Source organism: Ambystoma mexicanum, chromosome 6q (genome assembly GCF_040938575.1).
Source record: "Ambystoma mexicanum isolate Mex_15411 chromosome 6q, UKY_AmexF1_1, whole genome shotgun sequence".
In the NCBI taxonomy this organism is placed as follows: Eukaryota; Metazoa; Chordata; class Amphibia; order Caudata; family Ambystomatidae; genus Ambystoma; species Ambystoma mexicanum.
Genome location: NC_090937.1, coordinates 734,933,633 through 734,960,102, shown reverse-complemented (window position 1 = coordinate 734,960,102; position 26,470 = coordinate 734,933,633).

The window sequence follows — 26,470 nt, the reverse complement described above, 5'->3', positions numbered from 1 at the left end:
GTGGAAAAATCCTGCTAAGGTGGACAATACCCCAGGCATGTTTTAACCTTACCCTTGGCCAATTAACCTTATGCTGGGTGTTTGATTTTGCAATGTCAACTCTCAACCAATATCAGGGTTACTTTGAATCGGGGCACAACTCACCTAATCAGTCAAGTCGTCTTTCAAGATGCAATTCATCTGTATACTGTGCAACCAATGACATTGTGTCTGCGCATCTTGGCTCACTCTGCCTCGTTTTGGGACCCTCGCCTCCTTGTTCGCTGGCCGGGCACGTCGATCAGGGATCAGTTGTGTGCAGATCTGCAAAGGAGTCTCTCATCGCTTTCGCAGGGGTGCCCCGAACACCTCTTGATTCCAGCTCGATCGTCGCGTCCTCGCCGTTCTCTCCACCTTCCTCATCTTACAACGTACATGATGGAACAAGTGGGGGAGGGTCCCTATTCGGGCACCATCTTGAAGGGGCTCCTGAGGGACCCTCGCGTATGGAAACAAGGCACAATCACCACACACAAACTGATATGCCAGACACGAGGTTGTATTCCCAAAAGCTAGGGTTTATTGCAAAGAAAATAGTCTCAGTTGGCTAACTGGGTCCCACACCCTGTGACGTGTGTTTCCAGACCCCGAGGGAAGCAAGACAGAAGAGAATCATACAACAGTTACATATATACAAAGCAAGCATCTTACAATCAGTAGTGACACATCCAATACCGCCCCTAATACATTTCCTTTGAATCAGGTCCGATGATTGACAATGGTGACGAGTATGACACCTTCAAACATTTATTTACCAACAGTTTGCCATTTTCGCAAGCCTACAGACACAAGTCTTTGTTTAAAAGAACACAATGCTTCTGTTCTTGCAAGCAAGCTGCGTACAGGGGAGAGACACATTCCAGGACTTGCTATCTCCTAGTTTCTATTCGTGTACTGGGGGTCAACTTGCTCTCCAGGGCTCTACAGGGCTCAAGAAAGGGGGTCGCAAAGAAGAGCATAATTCAAGTCATTTACTGTTCGCTTCTAGCATTTCTACTGTGCTTCCGAGACTAGCTGGCACCTGTGTACTGATTAGAATGCCTTGCTGCTTACTTTCCAAGGATATGTGAGGGAGGAGACCGGGCATTTCTGTCTGGGTTGCTGCGTTATGTTTCAACATGTCTCTCGCGGCCTTGCGTTATGCACTAGTGGAGCAGAATAATATTTCAGCAAAGCAGTTTTAACAGAAAGCAAAAAGCAAACGTTAAAGAAAACAAAATGGCGATTTCAGTCTCCTTAAAATTGCTGCGCTTCAGTCAAGCTTATGGCTACATATTTCTAATACTAAACACATGAGGCGGTTGGTCTTCGGCCAACAAAGTACATTGCCTTATGATAGAGGGGTGTATACTTTTTCTGGACTAACAAAGCCATTACAAAAAAGGAAAAATCATATGCAAATCCGGCTTGGTCCCACCTCCAAAAGGGCTGTCCTTCCCCTCATTCTAACCCCACTCAATGTTTATATTTCCATAACAATGCGATCATTTCAACTGCTACAATAATTTTAAATCCCAATATTCAGTTTAGGTACAGTTTTGTGTGTGCTGTCAAAACACTGCTGTCCCTGTCACCCATCTTGTTGGAGCCATTTTATCAACCATACATACTAGGCTGAAAATCTGGTGGCATGCAGACGGACCACAGGCAGGAGATAAAGCATAATTCACACTATATATGTGTTTGCGGCCACCTCCGGATTAATGTAGTGTCTATGGGTTCTTTACAGCCTGCTTTTTGGTTTGTTGTGTTTTGAAAGAGAGCAGAATGTGGATCCCGGGAGATAAGGGGATTTACACAAGATCACACAGTACACAGTATAGTCAAGTGCAGAAGCTGGGAACCTGGTAATCGGCTGCCACCGGGGATGTTTGCCTTGTCGCAAAGTTTGAGGTTACTAACTGATGAAGCTAACTCAAATGTATCAGGTTATTTTTGGGTGCAATCAAATGCATGGGCTTCATGATGTCATCTATTTATACATGCCAATAATGGTCTTATCCATTTTATACCAATGTATATAAAGAGTTGATTTTACTGGGTGATAAAGCCACCTCAAATGTATAGTTATTCTGAGCACAATCAAATGCATGGGCTTTAAATGCTACGTCATCTATTTTTGCACTATGATGATGGGTTTATCCATTTTATATCCAATTTATAAAAAATGTATATAAATTGATAAACAGATTTTTGTTATATAGTTATTCTGAGCACAATCAAATGCATGGGCTTCAAATGCTACGTCATCTATTTTTGCACTATGATGATGGGCTTATCCATTTTATATCCAATTTATAAAAAATGTATATAAATTGATAAACAGATTTTTGAGGTACTATTAAATGTATAGGGGGTTCAATATATCAACTATTTATAGGCTGTATCATGCTCTTATCAACTCTATATATATATAAAAACATGTGGGGGTCAAAAAATCGACAGAAAAAATGTTGGAAGTCAATCAAATGTGGAGTGGTTTAGGAGCATTGAAAATGGGTGTGCCACCTGTCCAAAATAACACTTGATGGAAGATGTCTCCTACAACTACTAATGTGGCAGAAATGATGATAGATAACACTTCTGAACCACAGGCAATACCACCACATAGCTTGTATTGCTTTTCTTTGCCATAATAGAAACAGGCCTATCCTATATAAATTGGTCCAATCTCACCTCAAAAAGAGCAGACAGGCTCACACACGTCAGCAGACTAAGCGTGATTAGGTGCATCACGAGAAATCCTTGTGACGCAGGTTTGATTCTTTAAGATACACTATTAACTAAGTGTAACATATAGCCTTAAGGCAGTGCCCTTTTTCTTGTGTGTGTCTAATGTTTTCTTTGTGATTCCTTTCAGTACTTCACAAACACTGATAAAAAAACTAAATAAAGACATTTCTCAAACTAATTCAATTGGTAGAGATGATGATGGAGCGTGACAACTCTGGAATTGTTTTGCGACCAGTGGATGTAAAGTTTAACACTTTGATAGCAAGCCAAGTATCCCTGTGAATGGAGACATACTTATTGGAGCCAAACAATTCCCCTTTCACATGAACCCTGTCAAAGTTCAGTCAGAGGAGAAGGCGTTTTCTCAGCATTTAATGGTTGTTTTGACAACCTGCATGGCCACAGCAAATGGGTATGTGTCATGTCTCTAGATTCTCATCTAAACAATTCAGCTATGCTAATAGAAATGTGTGAGGGATACAAGAGTTCATTTCACTTGCTACATGCTAAACTCTTTTATGATCGCATTTCGTCTCATTTTATGAATTGGATATTTAAAAAACTGCATTTTAGTACTTTCATATAATTGATATGATATGAGATTTTATTTGTATCGCGCTCATACACAAGTGTTTCAGAGCGCGACAAGGCAAGGGAGGGGAACAGGTGAGAACACATCAACGATCTTACTAGGCCCAATTATTGTGATAACACCCATTTGGGCCTAATCAGGAGTTTGGAGTTAAATGCCATGATAACGCTGTAATCGTCACATTTAAGGGTTGGCCTAATCATGAGTAGTTCTACCTCCAGCTTTTCACTGGAGGTAAAAATCTCAACTTTCTGCCTGTTTTCGGTGCTAACTGCGCCAGTGCTATTAGTGCTGAAACATGGGTTTTATTGCCATACCGCTACTCGTGATCCAGCGCTGATAGCGCAGGACGGAGTAACGGTAACGCTAGTTGCGTTGGCGGTTCACCGCTAGGGCCGTGATGAGGCCCATCATCTATATAATTTCTTGCACAAGGCTGTTCTTAATCTAGCTGTGTCAAAAGCCTGATTATTTTTTAAATCATTTGCTTCCTTTGCACATTAACGTGACTGGACCAAGACTCCCGGTACTTTTGTAGTTCCTGCGTGCAATTTCATCTCCCCCAGGAGCATCAGCGCCGGCACGTCGGGGGCAAGTCGGTCTGCGCTGGCATAAATAGAGCCCTAATTTTCACTGTGCTCATTCCACTTGCTACATTTTAAACTCTTTTATGATCACATTACATTTCATTTTATGAATTGGATATTTTAAAAACTGCATTTTAGTACTTATTATTATAACGCTCATTGTCTGCCTAATTTGCTGCACTAGCCTGTTCTTAATCTAGTTGTATCTTAAGCCTGAATATTTTAGAAATCATTTGCTTCCTTTGCACATTAGCATGATGGGACTACAACTCGTAGTACTTTTGTAGTCCTTGTGCGCACGGAAACGCGGACACAATCTAAGTAGTTTAAGTCTCTGCCTTCTTTAGCCTTTATTTGAATTGGTAAGTGCTATTATGCGTATTTACCCAGAACTTAAACTGTTGTTGGCCGCTCAGAAACGAGCGCGTAAGGCAATTGTTAATAAATATAGCAAGGAAAAACTGTTAGAGTTAGAAGCGACTCAAACACACAATACGGGCACAGTAGAATCATGCTGAAATTACTCAGCTGAATGAGGCAACTATGTTGATACCGCTAAGTAGTACCAAAGCAATCAATGTTGCGAATCAGACTGACAAGTCTGGCAGGGCAATGAATCTGATCTAAACATATCAGACCCTCAGCTGACGCATATGACCGTTGATGCCTCAAGTCGTGTAAATAGTGAAATCACGATGCAGATGGGTGGGTCTCCTGAGCCCCCAGCATACCTTAGTATAAAATATCAAAGCTACTATATGTGCAGAAAAGTCCATCACCTCCATTGCACATAGTCCTGTGCTTGGGAAACAATATATGAATGTATTAAAGTATCCCTTTTAAATACACAGTCCCTAGGCAAATACGCCATCAACATCCATGACTATGGGCCTCATTACGAGGTTGGAGGTAGCCATGTCATTTTTACCGGCATGGCTACCCCCAAACTCGGGTCCGGCTCCGGGTCCCGTGAAAGGGGAATTACCGGGCCATTCTGACCTCGGCGAGCACTCTAATACCCCTTGCGCGGGAGCCAGAGCCGGTACGTACCCATTCCCATTTGAGCCCCCATAGGGCTTAGTGGGAACGGGGAGGATGGTAGGAGTGGTATCGTTCATAATGGTACCGTTGCTACCATCCGGTTCTGCTCACGGGTGCCGCTCTGCACACCTGGAATGACCAGGCGTGCAGAGCAGCACCCGCAAGCAGGACTCATAATGTGGCGGTATGGTAACAACGGCGCTGGTATCCCTACAGGCGCTGTTGTTGCCTTACTGCCAGAATCGTCATGAGGCCATATGTCTTGGATAATGGTATCAATGTCTTATGCCTAACTGAAACCTGGTTAAAGGATTCAAGTGAACCAAATATAGACCTGGCTACACCAAACGGATACAACTCCTTTGGGCAGAACCGCGAAAAACAGGAACGGAGGAGTTGCCATCCTGGCAAGGAAAGAGCTCTGCTTCTTTCAATCATCCAAAACTTGTGAAGGGTGTGAAATCATACTGCTCAAAATTACTCCATGCCGTAATAACTGTGTGCATATTATCCTGCTCTATCACCCTCCGAATGAAATGCCTGTTTTTAATAAATAAATATCCTGCCTTCTTGCCTCATTGACAAACCTAATTGTACTACCATTGTCTTGGGTGATTTCAACCAGTGGCCGGGAAATACCTCTGATAATGAGCCCATTCTCCTCAAGCAGCATTTTAACAACATTGAGGTGACTATACATAATAAAGAAGCCACCCATATTAAGGGACACATTCTAGATTGGGAAGCATCTAGGAACCTGCATATTAGTTCCATTAGTAGCAAGCCAAGTGTTTCGTCAGATCACTTCTTTGTAAACCTCCAATTCACATTACCCGGAAAATCAGTGCAAAAAATGAACATGCCTAAAAACGTCACTGGTAGGAACCTGAATAAGGTAGGCTCAGATGACTTAGGCAACTGCATGTATAGGCTCATGAATGCTACTACAAATATTGACCCCCTGCATGTCCTAGCTGCCTGTTATGGGAGGCACCGGGCCGAATTGTTGGATCAAGGTGCCCCCATGAAATCTAAGATAGTCAGAGATGGATTAAACCACCATAGTTGTTTAGCACCTGCTTTGATTAGTCTTAAACAAGATAAAAGACGGGCCTAACGATCTGGGCAAAAAGGAGAATGGAGGAAAACAGGATTGTTTGAAAATCTCTGGAAAAGACCTATAGAGTGGAAATATATGAAGCCAAGAAAAATGTCTTTAACAAACACATTGAGAACGCTGACAATAATACCAAGAAAAGTTTTGAGATTTTCCAAAAGCTGGAGAAACCTCACACACAACCCCAGTCTTTTGTCCCAACTAATTTTATTAATTTGTTTTATTTATTGTTCACCTGTAAGGCGCTTATACAGGAAGCAAATACTGTTTCAAAGCGCCCACAGGGCAACAGGGAGGGGGCATGGAATGATAAACAATTACAAATTAAAATACTAAATATCTATATATCTATATATATAATACAGTGGGGATGGGGAAGCCGAACCTACTATGTTTTGTGAGCGTTCAGAACATGCCAGTGCAGAAGGGAGAGGGAATGGGATAGGTGTGGTGATGCTCGTGGGTGAGCAGTAGGTGAAGTGCAATGTAGGGTAAGTGCAAGCCACCAAGGGTGGTGTGTGAGCTGAGGCAAGTGCTGAGGATAGACAGAAGTTGGGATGACAAGGTGTGGGAGGACAGGGCCCAGAGGATGCATAAGGGCCCTGCACAGCAATCCAGTGACTGTGAGACTAGCGGGGGGTGAAGAGGAGGGTCTTGAGGTTCTTCCTGAATTTAAGAAATTCCTTCTCAAGATGAAGATGAAGAGGGAGGGGAAGGCTGTTCCAAAGAAGGGAGCAGGGGGGGATGAAGGTGGAACTGAAGGCAGCAGCTGACACTTGTTTCATCGGATGGATGTTTGTGAACGAGGTTGGCAAGGCTTTTGGCGGAGTTGTCATAGGGCCATAGGGACCCAAGTGGGAGGAGAGAATAGAGTGGTCAGACCTGCAGAGAGGGGTGACCAGAAGAGATGGGAGAGGGAGGTCGGAGTGGATGAGGGTGTCCAGAGTGTGTCTGGCAAAGTGGGTTGAACCAGAAGGGAGAATGGAGAAGGATAGAGAGCTGCAGAGGTCAATGAAGAGAGGGAAAGCTGTGCACAGGAGTCCAATTTCCCAGGAGTAGCAGGATGGAAGTGGTAGAGAGTAAGGAGGAACAGAAATCAGCCCACTCAGAGGGGGCAAGAGAGGTAGCACCTGGAGGAGTGGTAGATGGTAGCAATGGTTAATGTAGTGAAGAAGGGAGAGATGACCAATTTGCATAATGGGCTCTCAGAGGACTAATAGAGCTGAGTAGGTAAAATGGAAGAAGGAATCCAGTCAGGGAAGATGAAGGCAAACCCACCGCCAGTACGGTAAGGTCGAAGCTTGGAGATGATCTAAAAGCAGTCAGTTGAGAGGGAGTCAAAGGCAGTGACCGAGCTGGCATTGAACCAAGTCTCAGTGAGTGCGAGAATGTCAAGGTCATTGTCGTCAAGGTCATTGACATCTGCAGATGTCAGCAGAGTGTCTGTTGGCTGAGCATGTGTTGAGGGTCATCAGGTGGAGACGGTTTCTTCCTTTGAAAGTTTTTTGGGGTGGAGTACAGTAGTGTGGTACTTCAGTCAGAGAGGGCGGAGCAGGGTGGGAAGAGGGGGGAGAGGCAGGAGAAAGAAGGAAGTTGATGAAAGATGGCATGATCTGGTCAAAGAGAAGGAGGTTGGCCTGAGGGCCCTGAACCAGGATGGTGCCATTGAGGTAGACATTCATGCAGCAGCGAGATGAGAAGAGACCGCCAAGAGGACTTCCCACTTGGTGCTGCCATTAACGGGAGAGGATGAGAACGGGGAGAGAGTGGAGATGAGATGAGGAGTCCATAGGTCTGGTGATGGGACAGAGAAGAGGATGTCAGTGAATATATCTCTGGAGGATGCACTGACATAGGTATCTGCATTTGGGAGACCAGGGTTTGCACCCAGGATGTCTCTTTTGTGCTGTTTCCATCCATGTTTTGTGAGAGAGGGTGGATCAGTGATAGTCTAGTAATTAGAGAAGATTGGAGGAATGGAGAGTGCCATCTCGGAGCCAGAGAATAGATGCGAGAATGCAGAGAAGGAAATAGAGGTTTTGGGACTGCAATGCAAAGTCACGAACCTACTCACTGTTGGCCTTTTGGTTGTAAAGGATGGCACAGAGCAGTAGTAAAGAGTAAACCTTTTAAGCAGGAGAAAAAGCAATGTAGCAATGTGGGTACAAGATTAGAGCATACCCAGATAGTTTTGATTTTTTTTTTAAACAGTAACAATGCAATGAAGAGAGTGAGCACACCTTGTTTCATTTTTTTAGAAAACTGTTACAATGCAATGAAGAGAGTGAGCACACCTAGTTTCGATTTTTATAAAACAGTCACAATGCAATGTAGAGAGTCAGCACAACTACTTTCAGTTTTTGGAAAACAATCACAATGCAATGAAGAGAGTCAGCACACTTAGTTTTGATTTTTTTAGAAAACGGTCACGATTCAATGAAGAGAGTGAGCAGGACTAGTTTAGATTTTTTAGAAAACAGTCACGATGAAATGAAGAGAGTGAGCACACCTAGTTTCGAATTTTAGAAAACAGTCACAATGCAATGAAAAGAGTAAGCACGCCTAGTTTTGATTTTTAGAAAACAGTCACAATAGAATGTAGAGTCAGCTCGGCTTGTTTCGATTTTTAGAAAACAGTTACAATGCAATGGGCCTCATTCCGAGTATGGCGGTAAGGGATAGCGGCCACCGGTAACGAGACCGGTGGCGGTGATCCCTTACCGCCATACTCCGAGTTCCCTTTGCGCCCTCGCCCTTAACGCCTGCTTTGAGCAGGTGTTAAAGTCGAGGGCGCAAAGGGGCCTCCAAGCCAATAACGGTGACCATAATGAACGGTCACCGTTATTTGCATCTTCCCCATTCCCATTGAGCCCTATGGGGGCTCATTTGGGAATGGAGAAGAGCCTTGGTGAATGGGGAATTACTGCCCCGCCAACCTTGGAATGGGGCGGTAATTCCGCCATCCACCAAGGCGCTGCCGGTGCGGGTACGGCGTCAACCAAGGCGTTAATAGCGCCATTGGTTAGCGCCGTACTCGGAATGAGGCCCAATGAAGAGATTGAGCACACCTATCTTTGATTTCTAGAAAAACAGTCACAATGCAATGCAGAGAGTGAGCACACCTAGTTTTGATTTTTAGAAAACAGTTACAAGGCAATGAAAATAGTGTTTTGATGAAGACTGTGTTAGGGTTCAACAGACTTTTTTTGATTAAATCAAACAGGCTCACTCCAGAATCGCTAGCAATATTGCTTTGGAAATGCCGCCAAATTTGCTTGAGGATCCGAGAAATAGACTGCAACCTACTTTTAAGTTTAACCCCATCTCTGTGTCTGAGATGAATAGTCTGCTTACGAAAATGCATCCTACAACCTTCCCTGGAGATGTAATCCCATCTAAATTCATTTTGAGTAAGATTACATTATTTGCCCCTTTTCATTCACAATTTACTAATGCAACGTTCCATCACTAAACTGTTCCCGACTCTATAGAAAATGTTGTGGTAACTCCTTTGCTAAAGAAACATGGACAGAACACCAAAGTAACTAGCAATCCGAGACCTATCACTAATTATGGCACTGAGAGTACCTTGTTGGCCTTTCAGACTCCGATGGTAGGTATTATCGATAGGAGTAAGACTGGGCTGCTGATGCTACACGATTTTTCAGCAGCTTTTGATCTTCTCTATCATGAGAGGCTCTTGAACATTCTATTTGTTACAGGGTGCGTACATCTTGCAAGTTCTCTTTAATGACTATATTCAACCTCTTTTTGACTTACTTGACAAAATGAGGGCATCATTTACAAACTACACTGATGACACCCAGTTGCTGATTGAACTGAGTGGTGGCTACACCAAGGATGCCAATAGGATCTTAAGCATCTATAAGGCCATACAATGTTGGCTATCAGCAAGCTCGATGTGCCTAAATAGTGCAACAACAGAGCTCCTGGTTTTCGGGGTCAACACAAGCAAGGGCCGTACTAGAACCCACATTTTCAAGTTTATATATATTATATATCGAGGACAACTGAATTGAAGTGCTAGACAAAGTAAAAACTCTTTGGGTCTTCTTTGAGTCCTCCCTTGGTGCCGATGCCTGGGTTGATAGTGCGGTAAAACACAGTACCATTAGTCTACTGAGGTTAGTTAAACCCTACATATCTGCAAAAAATTGGGAAAATTTGATGAGGGCAACAATCATGCCCAGATTTGACTATTGTAACTCGCTCTTGAGCAGTGCCAGTATAAGTGGCATCTGCAAACCTCAGATGTTGCAGATTGATGCAGTTTGCATACTCAAGAATGTGCCCAGAAGAGAGCACATCTCTGTGTTTAGGAAAGAACTCCATTGGCAGCCTGTGGCATCTAGAATCTAAGTTAAACACTCTCAAACATAAATGCCTTTATGGGCCGGCCCCCTCTTACCTCAAAGAGAGCCTTATACAACATACACCTTGTAGGTTCACACAATCTTGTAAGACCTCTCGACTAATATGCCTGAAGCAAAACAAGCGACTGGGAGCGGCCGCTCCTTCGCTGTCCAAGCAGCAACTGCTTGGAACAACCTGCCTGTTGACTTGCATAAAGAAAGGAACTTGTCTTCCTTTTAGAAACACCTAAAGACCTCTCTGTTTGATTAGATGGTCTGGTTATTTTTACTGATTCTCCGTCCCGTCTTGATATATGTTAATGTGCACCCTGATGCCTGCAACATAACAGATAAATAAATAACTAAATAAAATGTAGGTACCGATCAATGAAGAAATGCCATCATGCATATGAACTTGTTAAGGGAGTCCTATCAGGCTACAACAACATAAGACACACAATGGACACACAATGGAGTTACCGATGGCAGCAACATTCTAAGATCCACGTTTACAAGATACATATATTCCAGCATTAATTACGGTGCAGAGTGTGCGTTGGGATGCCCCTCCACCTTGTGTGCCACGTTGGAAAATATTTTTTGGTGTAAGGTCCTATGGCTCCCAAAGTTTGTACCAACAGTATGCATTAGATATGAATTAAATCTGCTATCAATAAATGCAAGAATATGTTGGAACATGCTTACATTATATCGCTAAATGACCATGGAAAAAGTCTTGCCACAATTTAAAATAATACAAGACCCAAGTAGTGGAGACAAAGGAAACATCTTGGCACTGTGGGCTGAACGTTGTGAGAAAACGATGAAAGACTTTGATATTGACATGTATACTCTCCAAACAAATCCAAACCAAGCCAAAAAGAAACATTGGCTCTGAGATTGGATTGACACAGGAGATCAGCGATTGAAATATAAGATAATGCACTAAGTACCAAGTCAAAAGCCCTTAATAAGACACAGAAATATTTGGAGTAATTTCCTGATAGGCATTGTAGATTACTATACATGAAATTTCCGCTCAATTTATTTAAGACCAAAGAGACATTAAACCTGTGGACAAAAAATGCCGGCATGGAAAGGAGTTGCAGGCTCTGTAACAAACAAGAAGACACTTTCAAAAATCTGTCTCTATTCTGTACGGCATTAAGACCAGATAGAACAAAACATTTGGGAAAGTTTCTGGCTGATTATCCAATGTTGAGTGTCGAAGATTGGTGGAGTCTGTTTTTTGAAGACTCGAATAGAAAACTAACAATAGCCCTGACAATTTTACCTACCTCTAGTTAAGAGACAGTTATGGTGAAACAAATTCATCCCAATAGAACCCATGAAATTCAGCGGGTGTTTGACTAAAACCTTAACCCAGAGTCCCCCCATTGATGTCATCCATGATGTCCTTTACAAATTCATGATGTTGTTGGTGAACCCATCTGTAATATCATCTGTGTGCTTATGAGCCAAGCAATGGGGTGTACTCTAAGCTAAGATTGTCACATCCAATACCTACCAAATTTCATGTGTTTTGTTGCGATGCAGTTTTCATTGAATGGTCTCTTAGCTAAAATTTGTTCACTGAATTTCAAGGTTTTGTTATGCTACATCTTACCCGAATAGTAGTAAATAACCATGGCCCACTGACCACTTTGCAACAATTACAATAAAACACTGCTACAGGTATCCCCTATAGCAGTAGATTATCATATCCCACTGACCATGGCCTTTGGCCATGGTCAGTACTCATGATCTACAGCCGTGGCCCTTGAATGTTTTCACCAATCCGGCTGAAAGACCCTGATCAACTGGCCATGACCAATAGTCACAGCCTGTATCAGCTTTAGTAGTAATTATCCATGGTCCACTGGCCACTTTGCACCATTAACAGTAAAAGACTACAGGCCACTGACCATCGCCGTGGCTCATATCCCCTTTAGCAGTACATTAATGTATTCTACAGGCTTTGGCCTTTGCTGTATCTGGTTGCCACTTCCTTCTTACTGGTGCAAAACACTGAGATCCTCTGGCAAGTATTTCCCCCTTTTTTCTGCTTTCCCCTCTTTTATTCCCGCAAGATTTCTGCCACACAATTTGCAGTGTTAGCATAACCATGAAAGCAATTGCACAGACTTCTATTTTGGCTACCGTGGTTCCCGCAGATTAAACCTTATTAGACAGTCTCGGGAGGACAGCTCAGGGGCAACGTGCTCGCATTGGAAACAAGATGACACAGAGCACCACAGGTTCGGTCGACGCTTAGAATCCTCTGGGTATTAAGTGTGTTTTAAATAACCTATCATATCATATCAGTACAGAGGATTCTACCTAAAATCTTAGCACTCCTGTAAGGGTGGACCCTGGTATGAATGCTGATGGTTTAATATTTTCCACTTGGCTAATAGAATCAGCACTATAGACAGTCAATGTTAGGTCTAACTCAGATTTACCTACAAATAATTCCTTTGGGGGACATCAGGGCTGCTCCACAATAGACTTATTATGTGTTTCAATAAATAGATGGGGTAAGGAACTCATGGTGGCAACGGTAAAGACAGACACAAGTGATCACAGTTCAAGGGTGTTTATTAAACTGTATAAATGGGTGAGAAAAACGCCTAATCTAAACCTAAATCTAACATACGAGCAAGCAAGCTATGACCATCAAATAATAATAAGGCAGTCCTAGTGGTGTCTTGTCAAATAAAAGGGCCTATACTAAAAAACCTATTGCCAATCCTTACCTCTAAATCACAAAAGAGTGTGAGATAGTGTTCACAAGAAAAGAAAGAAGTGTTCACAAATGATAAGTCAGGATGTTATACCCGGGGTCTCCCTTACACATGTTTTAGCACGGGACAAGGCAGGACTCTTGAGCACAGCACACTCCTGGGCTTCTGCAGCACAAGGCCACAATTCCTTTTAGCGATAACAGTACCTTCAGTGGTTAAGTCTCTTTTCTACAAAGTTTCTTGCCTCCGAGGGCATGACGTGTCCAAAATAACAAAAAAAAGTTCCTTTCCATATGTATTTGTATTTGTATTTATTTATTTATAACGCGCAAACCAACAGGCCCGGAGGCATCAGGGCGCAATTTGTACAAGGTTACAGATATGCAGGCATAACAGAGAATCATTAAACATTTACACATGGGTGCAGGTATAACATAGAATCATTATATACATTTACAAGAGGATCTTACATACATTATGTATGTTGGGTGATGATTCTTCACCCCTTGATTCCCCTCTTATGGGCTGCGACCCTTCTCAAATGCTAGCCTCCCTCCGTTGGGTTCACTACGACCTTTTACTCAGAGCATTTTCACATGTTGTATTCACAAGTCTCAATGTCTCTTCAAACAACCTTTCACTGTGGACATCCCTCAGCTGGGTTCACTCTTGTCAACACTATGTTCACAGGGTTATTGCGCTTCACCCCGTTTTGCAGTCATCCCTCAGTCGGGTTCACATTTTCCAGTTCATGTTTAACTTTGCTTTATCACAGTGCAGGATTTACTTCCTGTAGCTTTCCTCTTGATTATGGGTCAAAGTCTTTCAATTGTACATGGGGTTTTACCTGACCCTTGTATGACCATTTTTACCTCCTGCGTCGGTTCTCCTAGGGACCAACCAGAGCCTTTCTTATGAGCGCCCACGTGGCACCGGACTACTCTGCAGCTGGTCTCTTGCAGGGTCCTTAACAGTTCGGTAACACACAAGATATTTGTTCTTTGATTCACATTATGTTGCCATTTGCAACCTTCGCTCAACATAATTCGGTTTACTATTAGTTCTCCCTCCGACTCACCAGCTGTGATGAACCGCTTGGCATTTCTTGCCTCTGGAGTCAAGGACGGTACCATGGTAGCAAGTGTCTCTCCCTGATTTGGTTATCAGTGTTGGAGGGCTCCATTCACTGTTGACATCTGTTATCCCACACGCTAGCTGTTATTCCAGGCCTTATGATTCCTTTGCTGGAGGCTTTGCGGATTTGGTTAGAAAAAAGGGCAAGGGCACTTACCTCCTTGTCCCCTTTTCAGTTCTCACTGTCTTTCTCCTCCTCTTGAACTTCTGCCCTGGAATAGCTGCCTCCTCGTGTGGTTTGCCTTGCTTAAAGTGTGCTCTTGTCCTCCACATTTTATCGCTGTGGGGAAAGGAAAGGGTTGTCAGGTGTGTGTAGTTATTGTCAATTGCCTGGCTCTGCCTGACCCTTGTGTTGGGACATATCAGGTAAACGGCTCTGGTGTTAGTCTGTTGTCTTTCATGATGTAAGAACGTGTATGTGTGGCAAACGGGGGTAGAACTTCTGAATATTCTACGGGGTAGGATGGGGAAAAGGTGTTACAAGGAAGGGGGTACCATGTCTCACTCGTCGGTGTCCCACTTCCACTCCCTGAGGACCCCCATCCAGGTGATCCTTCCGCACAGGATTTGGATCCAATAGCGATGGCTGTGTCCTGGCCACCTAGATGACAGATTTCTCACATACCATTCCTCCATGTGGCATAGCCGCATTTGTTTCACAGGGGAACCAGGAAAGGAAATCTACATTGCCCTGGTCTTTTCCTTTTCAGTGTTCCACAGTGAAACAATAGGGTTGTAGGTCTAGAAAACATTGCATGACCCGGGGGTTATAGTCTCTGCGTTGGCTAATCCAAACTAGGGGTGAGTGATCTCTATCAACTGTGAACTTCCGTCCTAATAGGTAGTATCTAAGATGGATAATGGCCCACTTGATGGTCAGGGCCTCTAGTTCCAAACACAGAGTAATTTATTTCACATGCGAAAAGCTTGCGACTAGCAAATAAGATGGAGTGTTCCAATCCGTCGCAAACCTGGGACAGGACTGCTCCTAAGGGAGGGATCCATCTTTAATACAAACTCTTTGGAGAAGTCGACTACCTTCAGGATTGGGTTCTGTCACAGAGTCTTTTTTAAGGTGTTATAACATATATCATCCTCGTCATTCCAATGACGTTTCTGGGATTCACCATTCTTGAGTTTATCTGTAACCTGGCTGTTTTGTCTGAAAAGTTGGGGATAAACATACGTAATATCCTATTAACCCAAGAAAAGCTCTAAGATATTTTTTGATCTTGGGGGTTGGTATATCTAAGATAGCTTACACCATCTCATGTTGAGGCTGTACATTCCCATTCCCTACAAAGAAACTGAGGTACTTTACGGCTGACTGGGCCAGTCTGCATTTAGCTGGGTTAGCAGTTAGGCCAGGCCGAATGAGGACTTCAATGATGGTATACAGATGGAAGAGATGGTCCTCCCAAGTCTCACTATAAATGACGACAACGACAATATAAGCTGCACAGAAATCAGAATAGGGTTGCAGGATTTTATCCATGAGGTGTTATAAAGTGGCTGGTGCACCATGTAAGCCAAAGGGGAGGACTTTGAATTGAAACAGTCCTAGAGGGATTGAAAATGTGATCTTCTCCTTATCTGGCCCATATACGGGAACTTGCCAGTACCCTTTGGTTAAGTCAAGGGTAGATGGCTGCTATGAGTATATCAGTTAGGTCATCGATGTGTGGCATGGGACAGGCATCAAAGTCCAAAATGGCATTAACTTGACAAAAATCTAGGCAGAATCTCCAGGAACGGTCAGGTTTAGTGACCAACATGATAGGAGAGTCACCATGGACTTAAAGAAGGCTTGCTAATATTGGCTTTCAACATTTTGTTGACTTCCTCAATCACTATCTGTTTACAGGCTACTGGGAGTCTATGTGGTTTTAAATGAACCACTTTACCTTTAAGTATTCTAATATAGTGGTATGTGCCTTTTACTCTTCTGGTTTTTCTGAGAACACATCAGGAAATGAAGTCACTACATCTTTAAGATCTTCTTGTTGTTGGATAGACAGCTCTGGTGGAATCAATTCAAAGTTATCTATCTGTTTGGGAACCAGACAGGCTAATACTTTGGCATGGGAGGCTGACAAGTTCTCTTTCCACTCTTTCAAGAGATGTACCGGATACAAATGGACCTTCTGTTTTCTGTCTGGTTGAGCTACTTTATAAGTACCGGTTCCCATTTGTTTTAATATCTCATAGGGTCTGTGCCACTTGGAGCCAAGTTTGTTTTCTGAGGTGGGTAAGAGGACCATTACTTTTTGTCCTATGGAGAATGATCTTGAGCTCACATTTTTGTCATAAGTGGATTTTTGTTTGCTTTGGACCTTTTCCATATGAGTACAAACAAGATCTCGAACCAATTTCATATGTTCTCGCATTCTGGTGGCAGTTTGCGAGATGTGAATGGGTGCCTCTTCCTGTTCTTCCCAGGTTTCCCATAGCATGTCCAGGACATCTCTAGACTCTCTACCATAGAGCAGTTCAAAAGGAGAGAAACCTGTGAGGGCCGGAGCGGTTTTCCTTACTGCAAATAGTGCCCATGGGATTATTCGGTCTCAGTCTTTCCTGCCCTTATCTACCAATTTTTGTAAAATTAGCATCAGTGTTTTATTGAATCTTTCTACCAAGCCATCGGTTTGGGGATGGTACGCAGACGTTTTCAAGGTGGTAATATGGAGTAACTCTTTGACTTCTGCCATAAGTTTACTCATAAAATTCGAACCCTGATCTGTTAGTATTTCCTTGGGAAATCCGACACTTCAGAAATACGGTAGAAGGTGTTCAAGGATTCGCTGTGTGGTATTATTTAGCTTCGGGAATGCTTTGGGATATCGGGTTGTATAGTCCACGATCACAAGGACATATTTGTTGCCTAGTCTGGAGGTTTCTAGAGGTCCAATTACATGCATTCCGATTCTTGAAAAGGGGACTTCTATGATCTGCAACGGGTTCAGAGGTGCAGGTAATGGGATGTGAGTACTGGTCTTTTGACATATCTCGCACCTCTGGATAAAGGTCTTTATATCGGTGTGGATACCAGGCCAGTAAAACTTCCCACTAATATGTGCCTCGGTTTTAGATCCTAGGTGCCCCCCGGTAAGATAGGAATCCACTTCCCTCCTTGTCGTCCTTTCGGTTATTGCCGTCTTTCTCCTCCTCTTGAACTACCGTCCTGGAATAGCTGCCTCCTCATGTGGTTTGCCTTGCTCAAATTGTGCTCTTGTGCTCCACCTTTTATCCCTTTGGTGAAGGGAAAGGGCAGTCAGGTGTGAGTAGTTATTGTCAATTGCCTGACTCTGCCTGATCCATGTGTTGGGGCATGTCAGGTAAACGGCCCTGGTGTTAGTCATTTGCCTTTCGTGGTGTAAGAAAGTGTTTGTGTCGGAAGAGGGGTGTTGAACTACTGACTATCCTGTTGGGTAGGATAGGGAAAAGGTGTTACAAGGAAGGGAGTACCGCATCTCACTCATTGGTGTCCCACTTCCACTCCCCGAGGAACCCCATCCAGGTGATCCTCCCGCACTGGTCCACCTCCAGGAACTGGATCCAATAGTGATGGCCCTGTCCTGGCCACCTGGATGACAGATCCCTGGGGACTAGAGCGTGAGACACATTCAGGTTTCTCACGATGGCCAAAGATAGCTAGTTTAGGGTTGTGACTGAACTGGCAAGTGACCATTGCACAATACTAATCAATCTAAATTTGTCAGTAGCTCAGGTTAGTATGGTTAATTTACGTCACATGGCAAGTATCATGACCTCATCATCTCACGCGAGAATTAGGTTAAATTTGATTAAAGAGGTTGAAACTCAACATTGGCTAATACATAGCAACCTCCTAATAAAAAATAAGATCTTTAACCTGAGTAGGTCTTTGACTGAAATTGCAAGCAATTGTGTTGATTTACTGAAGTCCGTCATTTTGTCTTCCTTTAAAGTAAGTAAGGCGCATAAGTTGGATCAGCATAAACGCTAGTTTGATGAAAATTACTATACAGGCAAGAATAATTTAGTCAATGCATTGAAGGAACAGGTTCCTGATCGATTGACTATTGTGAGAGCACATTCAGTGTATAAAAAGGCTATGGAAATCAGAAATCGGCTATCAATGCCAAAGCATGGGATGAGGTTTGTAGAGAAGTTAAACATGGATTCATCCACCCTGGAAACAGGGAATTCAATCAGCCAATGTATGAACTATTTTTTCACCTTGAAAGCATTTAATAGTCAGGAAGAAAGTGTTTACTTTGTACTGTAGTAGAATCTAGTATTATGGGTGCTTTTTCTATTCATTCTATTGTTGCAGATATAATTTAGCTAATAGAATAATTGTGTCGCCCATACATATGCTACCTTTTGAAGAAGCATACTGTTCCTGACACTCTGACTAGATTTACCAGTACGTGTATGGTAAATATCAGTTTGTTTCGTTTCAATTAAGTACAGGGTCAGCAGTCATATTGTTGGATGTTATTACATGAGGAAGTTCAGTGCCATTTTCTGAATCAAGGAATAATAGTCAAGATTTTAATCTGTAATTAACAGCAAACAAGAAATGTTTTCAGCTCGTAAAGCAAGCATTTTGTTTTCAACGTGGTGGCGTAATCACACTGGTGACATCATCACGCTAGTAAAAAGCTGCATGGAACATCAACGCTACTTGACTTCGAGTATCACAGCAAAGCAGTTTTTGTGTGAAGGTATAATGTAAGCCCACTTACACAGGACTCGGTTATTCGTGTACAGCACAGTACAGAACAGTCTTCTTGTAGGGAAATATTAAGGTCAGGATTGTTTTTCAAATTGAAATAAAATATCTATTGATCAATGTTTAGCTGACTCTCTTTTTATGTTTCATACTGTACATGTTGCTGGAAGAGGGTCAAGATGTTTCTTAAAGTTTCTTTAAGTGACATGTCAATCTCATCACACAAGGTACATGACTTGCATGTTCACATCTACCTACCTGAAGCAATATTCGACAAGTGTGAGTTGATATGTATCTGAAAATAAACATTTCTGGTTTTCTGCTATTTTTATATCAATGCTTAAAGTGTTTGCATGCCACTCGGATTACATACAGACAGGTAAGGCCTATTTAATGTGGTTATTTGATTATTAAGTGTGATTATTACTACTTATGAATGACTGTTGTTGAAGTACTGTTTCACAATGTTTCCCTGAAGAGGGACAATATTAGAAATACAATGTGGCGTTAACACACGATGCGGCGGGCGTAAACTTTGTGTATGCTGTGTTTTTCATGTCAGTATGTTTAGCAATTACATTTTAAGGTACATATTGTGGAGAATGTAACATGAAGGAATTTAAAGAAAAGCAAATGGGGATTTGTGCAGCAAAGTTGCAGAGAGGTGTGGGGGCTATGAGAGGAATGAGGAAAGACCGGCGGTATGAAGGGAACGCCCACATCAGGCAAGTCGGGAAGGACATCATTTTCCAAACCTGCGTTCCTAAAAATGATGGTCGGTTTCATGAGGCCCGGTGAAGGCAGATGCCGACATCCAAGACTGGCAGTGGCACGCTGTCATTTAAAAAAAAAAAATGAAATAGACAAGACCAGTCGTAACATGTTATTTGTTGTTTTGAGCTGATTTTCAGAACGCCATGATTCATAAAAGTTGTAATGTTAGAAATGTATCATCTGGGCATTGTGTTGTTCTATAGAGAAGACGAGACCGTTGTGGCTCTTCCCATTGCTCGTTTCTATATGTCGTGTCGTGGCATTAGCTGTATAATGGGCCCATTTAGAAAAGGCAGAATATGATAAAAAAAAAATGGGACAGGAAAACTCTGTTTGGAATTTGATATGATATGATATGGCATTTGTAACGCGCCTATACACAAGTGTTTCAAGGCGCGACGAGGCAGGGAGGGGGGAACAAGGGAAAGACAGACAACGGTCCTACTAGGCCAGGTGTCATTCAGACCGCGCAAGTGCAGGGGTAGGGGGAAGGGAAAAAGTGCAAGGGGAAGGGGGAGGGGGGGAGTGCAGTACAAATAAGTAGAATAGAAATAAAATAATAAATAAATAGGGCCAGCTGGTGGCAAGTGCAAGGTAAGTGCAGACAAGTGCTGGAGGGGGCGGGGGGCTGTAGTGATACAGAGACAGTCCCGCAGTGCAGGGGTTGCCAGGGAGGCAGTGCAAGTGAAGAGTGACTGGGCCCAGGACCGAGGTCGGTGAGAGTGGCCCAGTTGCAGAATCAGTGCAGTTTCAGTGAAGAATTTAGCAGGGGAGAGGGAGAGAGAAAGCAGAAGTGAAGAGGAAGGTTTTGAGGTGCTTCCGGAACCGGAGATGGTTCTCCTCACTTTACATTACATATTGTGATAGACAAGCTTGTGATCGTCACACGAAGCAAAAAAAAAAAAAAGGGGTTGGGTTACACTACTCACTAATGGGAGTGAAACCTATGTGTTCAGCATCTCATTGCATAGGTATGTCTCCCCTTATAGTTGACATCAGCAAAAAAGCAACACCAACCACCACGTGAAAATAAACACCACCAAATAGATCAACATCCGCTACATCACCTCGCACATTCGGAGGAGCAATACAGACTATGGCAAGTCAGAGATGTCATTAGAGGCAAACAGTGCCTAGCCAATCGCAGTGTCTACTGAGCATGTGCTTGAATGAGGACCAGTTTAAAGACCCACTGCAAATGATTGAGGCCAATGTAAAGCTAGAAGAACGAACACCTGAGGCTATGTAGGATGAAATGAAGATGCTCTGTTAAATGCAATAATATGCCAATGGAGATGCATTGAGTATTTTATAACCATCCATCTGCAAATCACGGATGTACCCATATACACCCGTGATCACCGGCAGGGCTTCGTCATTTGAACATGTGAGCTGACCAACAGTAAATTAAATCACAGGACACCAGTGTAGAAAGTGTGTTTCCGCCATAAGAAAAGGCGCAAAGTGCCTCCCTGAGCTTGGCTGAGCACCACTAAGCATCAACTGAAATGCAGTCATGATTTTCTATGGCCAGATCAGTAAAGAAAGTACTGGTTTAATGTGACTCCTTGGGCCTACCCGAACACCAGTGCAAAGGTCACATGGCCATGTTCCTGGGCTGTTCCTGTACCTGCAGCAACCAGACCAGGAAAGACAGTGCGTTTCCTTCCTCTCTGTATTCACCAAATGTTCAGACCTTAAGATAGCCACAGCTCAGGCTTCATTGATTAATGGGCAAAGAAGACAGTAGCTATTCGCACAGGGGGACCATTAGAGGACGAAAACTGCTTTGCACACAGCAGTTTTGCCCAGCACAATGTCCAGCAAGCAAAACAAAGCATTCGGAATACCCACACTCATTCCCCCACACAAACACACATCACATACTTAGCACCCACTCTCCTCCATCCCACAAAACCTCATCCACAGTCACCACCTACTAGCCTGCCCCTCAGCATCATGCTTATTCATGCACACTCTGAAGTACTCTGCGCTGGAGACATTCCTGGCCTCATTATCACACACAATCTCAAAACACTTTTAGTCACATAGACATTGCTCTCTCCCCATCCCCATCTTTCAACTCACTCTTGTCAGACTAATTGCCGCAGGCTACATTATGCAGCACATTGACTGACAAGGGAAAACTGAGGGAAGCTGTGCAGACATCCTTATAAGATTTCAATAACATGCACTCGACTCCATGGAACATCACACATGCCAAGTGGCAATGAGAGGCACACAGACAGACACCTTCCATCTGATCTTCCAACCATACCAAAAAGGCCTTCCTCGCAGAAGTGACAGGCTGCATCATAACAACAACTATCATCACCTGAAAGAAAACCATTCCCCGAAACTGCAACCTCCATGTAACATAAACCACAGAGTAAACCAGAGAAGTATTCCTCAATCTTCTGGACACCATGGACATAAAGCAGCCACAAAAAACTCAAAGTTCTCAACCTGGGATACTTTTCATCAACAAGCATCAGCTGCATAGGTCCCCTTACACTGTATTGGACAGAGCAAACATACCTATCCAACATTACGACACCTTCAAGAACCTTCCCATGGATTCCCTATAACAGAGATTTCCAACCTTTGCCTCTGCAGATGTGTCAGACTACAGCTCTGACGATTCGCAGACAGCATAGTCAATAGTGTGGGATCATGAAAGTCATAGTCCCTAGAAACCCACTAATGTCCCTGGCAACCACTGTCAAACTCTCAACAAATGTGAAACCCTCACTCAACTCCCCCAGACAGACACAAGTAATGCACTACCAACACTGAACAATGCCTCCAAGGCTATAAACCTAAGCACACCAATCCCAGTTACTTGCAAGTTTTTACCAAAAGCAATAAGATCTACAACAAAGATGAATACCCCACCACCTTAAAATTCACCCATTGAGAATGCAGGAACCTCATCACTTTGGCTACACCAAATCCCACTCATCAACCATTGTCAAGAAATTCAAAAACAACAGAACCATATCTAAGGTAATACATCTGTCTCTGAAAGCATTATTACACATTAAACAAGAACCATACAAACATACTTAAAAAGATCCTACCATTTTCCAATGAACCTACAAACACAAACATCAAGACTATGTTAACAGTCAAAATAGACAAGATCAGGCATCACATCAACAGCAACAACAACACCTCAGACGCCCACCCGACCCCTCTCAAACCACTGGTAAGTAAACTAATTTAAGATCATCACATAGAGAGATCTGGCTAACAAAGACCTCAAATGGAACTCCTGTCCATGCAGCACCCTCCGGTTCTCCATGACAAAGCCATCACTGGTGAAGCATTCATCCCTCTCCTATAAATCATCAATGCTAACATGTCGCAAGACATCTTCCCCGAGACTCTGAACATCAAAATGCTACGTTTTATTCACAAAGCTTTTTCTGGAACTGGCTTCTCTTACCTGACTGTCCACCTCAGCCATTGCCATTCTCATTGCCTGCTCATAACCTGATCAGCAAAGACACTTCAAGCTTAAGGATCAAATTGGAACCAGGATGCTAGCCACACTAGCCCCAAACCACTGGAATGATTTTCATCCATATAGTGCGATCCCAGTTACATTTACCAACACTCCAAAGAACCATAAATACAGAGCTTTTCTTTTGGCTGAAACTTTCTGGTAATTTATTGCCAGTAGTTGCAGGATCTTGGTTTTAACACATTTTATGCATGTTGTTGTTTTCCAAATACCATGTACTTTTCTCTCATGCTACTCCCTACAATCAATGCTATTGTTTTATTTTTTATAAATGCTTTATAGTGTGCAGATGGCAGATTTCAGAGCAAATTCAATTGCCACTAGCGGTAGGGAAGATGGTAAAAGAAAAGAAATGAATCTTTAGAATAATTGAGAGAAGTGTTTTAAGTACGTTCTATAAAGAAAGCAGGCGGGGAAGAAGCCACAGCTTCAGAGTATTCCAGATCTTTAGAGCCTGGACAGGAAAAACTCCTGTCCCCTCTAGTTTTGCAAACAGAACGACCAACAAGAGCATGTGTGCAGAGGGGAGAGAACTTTCGGACACACATCTGTATGTTTTGTTATGTTACATTGATTTATACGGTGCACCGCTACCACCCAAGGGCAGTCTCCAGCTCTGCAAGAGAAGAGGACAGATTGTGTTAGTGAGCATAGGATGATAGGATAGGTCCAGAACCAGGAGGAACTGGCGTCTGTGAGTGCTGCCTTGTGTGTGGGAGTTGGTTCAAAGGCCCTGCAAGTTGTAACCGTATGGGTGGGACTCAGAGCCTCCGATGTGTGCTAGTGTTTGTGTTGGGTCTGTCTGTCGTATGCTGTTAGGGTGGGATTTGTGGTTGTTGTATCCATAAGGGGTCTAGAGTCACGGATGACTGTTAGGTGTCGGATTGTATTGTGTAGGTGTGCATTTGTGTAGTGTCGATGAAATTGTGGAATATGTGCAAGGGTGTTCCCTCTAATGTTATTTTCAGAGTCTCAGAGAGTTGGCTGGGTGCAAGCGTTAGATTAGTTCTCAGTGTGTCTATGTGTAGTGCGGCTAGCCCCTAGTCATGTATAGTGACCTTGGTTATATTAGAAGAGCAGGAAAAGGGGAAATTGGTTATTGTATTGGTTAGTTTGACAACGCCTCTGACGTGGGTCTTCAGTTGTCGCTCAATGTACCTTCAAACATTCTCGGTTGTGGTCCGTCTGGCCATCCCCCATGGAGGCTGACTTCCCCTATGGGTTTGAGAGAAGAGGGTTGGTTGTGCCTAGTGTGTTCTTGCTTACTCCATGGGGATTTAGTCAAAGCGGTTAGGATTGGACCTCTGGTGCCGTTGGCTGCTGAAAGGGTGCACAGCTGGTATTATAATAATTTGAGGAAGCAATGCTCGACCGGGCTACTCTATTTATGTGGGCAAGCAAATGTTAGAGTGATACTTTGATTCAATGCATTAGCTGACTGGGCTTTGCTCTGTGCATAAATTGCGCATATGTGTTTTCCCTGAGTGTGTCTGTTGATCGGCGTTCTACTCTTCGTCGTTCACTCTTGTTGTGGGGCAAGACTGCAGACGGCAGGGAATCTGGGCGGTGGAGTATTTTGGTCCTCCTTGATTTCGCCACTGTTATCTGTGACTGGGTCCCTTAGTGTATTTCTTTTGGTCTGCAAAGTGTTTGCTGTCATTGTCCCTTCGCGCTTGTCATTGGGCCTCATTACAACCCTGGCACTAATGGGTTAACGGCACCGTAAAAGGCTGTGGCGCCGTTAACCCATTAGCGCCTGATTACAAGGTTCCTTTGCGGGACCCGACCTTAACGGCTGTTTAACGGCTTAACGCAATTTGCGGTACCGTACTTAGCGCCTTCCGCATTCTCATTGAGCACTATGGGGCAAAAATGGGAATGGGGAAGGGCCATGGAGCAAGGGGGAATTACCACCCCACCAACCTTGTAATGGGGTGGTAATTCCCCCTTTCTCCATGGCGGAGTCGGTAAGTTACCGGCATGGACCATGGTGCTATCAGCACCATGGTTTTTCGCCTGGGTCGTAATGAGGCCCATTGTCTTTTGAATACCCAGGTTTTAAGTCTTTTCCTGAAGGTGATATAGGGCCTCATTACACGGTAGGCGGTAACCATGGCGCTATTAGCCGGTATTTTACCGTGTCTGCCTTGGTGGATGGCGGAATTACCGCCCTACTCCAAGGTGAGCGGGGGCGGTAATTCCCCATTCACCAAGGCACTTCCCCATTCCCATTTCTGCCCCCATAGGGCATAATGGGAATGGGGAAGGAGCTAATTACGGTACCGCAAATTTCAGTACCGTAATTAGCACCGAGGTCCCTTTGCGGCACCCTACTTTAACGGCTGGTAAAACCAGCCGTTAAGGTCGGGTCCCGCAAAGGGAACTCGTAGTAAGGCGGTAAGGGTTTACCGGTACCGGTGCCCTTACCGGTACCGGTAAACACTTACCGCCTACCGTGTAATGAGGCCCATAGTCTTTTGTGGTCCTAATTTCTTTGAGCATGGTGTTCCATAGGTTTGCAATTAGGCGTGAGAATGCTGTTCCTCCGAATGTCCTCTTTTCGTTGTGTTTTCTCTCTATTTGTAGGCCGTTGCTTGATCGTAGGTCCCTTCTTGGCTGGTAGAGGCTGATCTTGGCCTGGAAGAATTAAATTCCTTGTCTGTGTAAGGATTTGTGGAAGATGTAGAGGGCGTTGAAATTGGTGTGTTTTTTTTACTGGTAGCCAATGAAGGCTTTGCAAAGCTGTAGTGCTGTGGTCTCTTCTGTTTAATATTAGGAGAATCCTGGCTGCAGCGTTTTGCTCCCGTTGGAGTTTCTTGGTAAGTCTTTCTGCCATTTCTGGGTAGAGGCTGTTTTTGTTAGTCAATTTTTGTTAGTATCAGTGATATGATTTTAAGGGTACTGTGTGCAAAGGAGATTTATGGGAGCAATCCCCTGAGTAGTCTTAGGAGATATAAGCACTTTTTAGTGATTGTGTTGACTTGTGGTTCCAGGGATAGTCCATTGTCCATGAGTATTCCTAGGTTATTTACCACGTTGGAAGTTTATGGTTGTGTTGCCATGCCAGCCGGCCAGTCCAGTTGTGGGTTGGTT